Source organism: Penaeus monodon, chromosome 30 (assembly GCF_015228065.2).
Source record: "Penaeus monodon isolate SGIC_2016 chromosome 30, NSTDA_Pmon_1, whole genome shotgun sequence".
Classification (NCBI taxonomy): domain Eukaryota; kingdom Metazoa; phylum Arthropoda; class Malacostraca; order Decapoda; family Penaeidae; genus Penaeus; species Penaeus monodon.
In genome coordinates, this window is record NC_051415.1 from 24,021,161 (window position 1) to 24,021,482 (window position 322).

Consider the following 322-nt stretch of genomic DNA (forward strand, 5'->3'; position numbering starts at 1 on the left):
GTGATCATATGAAGACACAAGTGATTACACAAACAGACAAAAAGAAGTCTCCGAAGACCTCGTATATAACGCATGAAGATCGTACGAATTAAAAGTGGAAAATACGGTAAACAGTATAGTGTGTGCCCATCACCCTATACTCACACCGGAGAATGATCTTCTATCTCGCATGCGAAAAAAAGAACTCCACACTTGAAGTTGCAATACGAAGATAGTATATCCTGGTGAAGCAGCACTGGGACTAGAGACAGGGGTTCGTTGCAGCTGGAAAATCTACGTGTGTTTGTTGTCATACTACGTGGCCAGGTTGCTACGGGTACTT

At 42.9% G+C, this 322-nt stretch overlaps 1 protein-coding gene across 1 annotated transcript in view; it reads right to left on the bottom strand.

Moving 5' to 3' along the window:
• LOC119592313 overlaps positions 1-286 on the bottom strand; it is a gene marked incomplete at its 3' end in the record, with an annotated part of 13,834 nt that extends 13,548 nt beyond the window's left edge. The window contains 1 exon segment of the mRNA XM_037941140.1: positions 145-286.
• Positions 287-322: the final 36 nt, after the last annotated feature.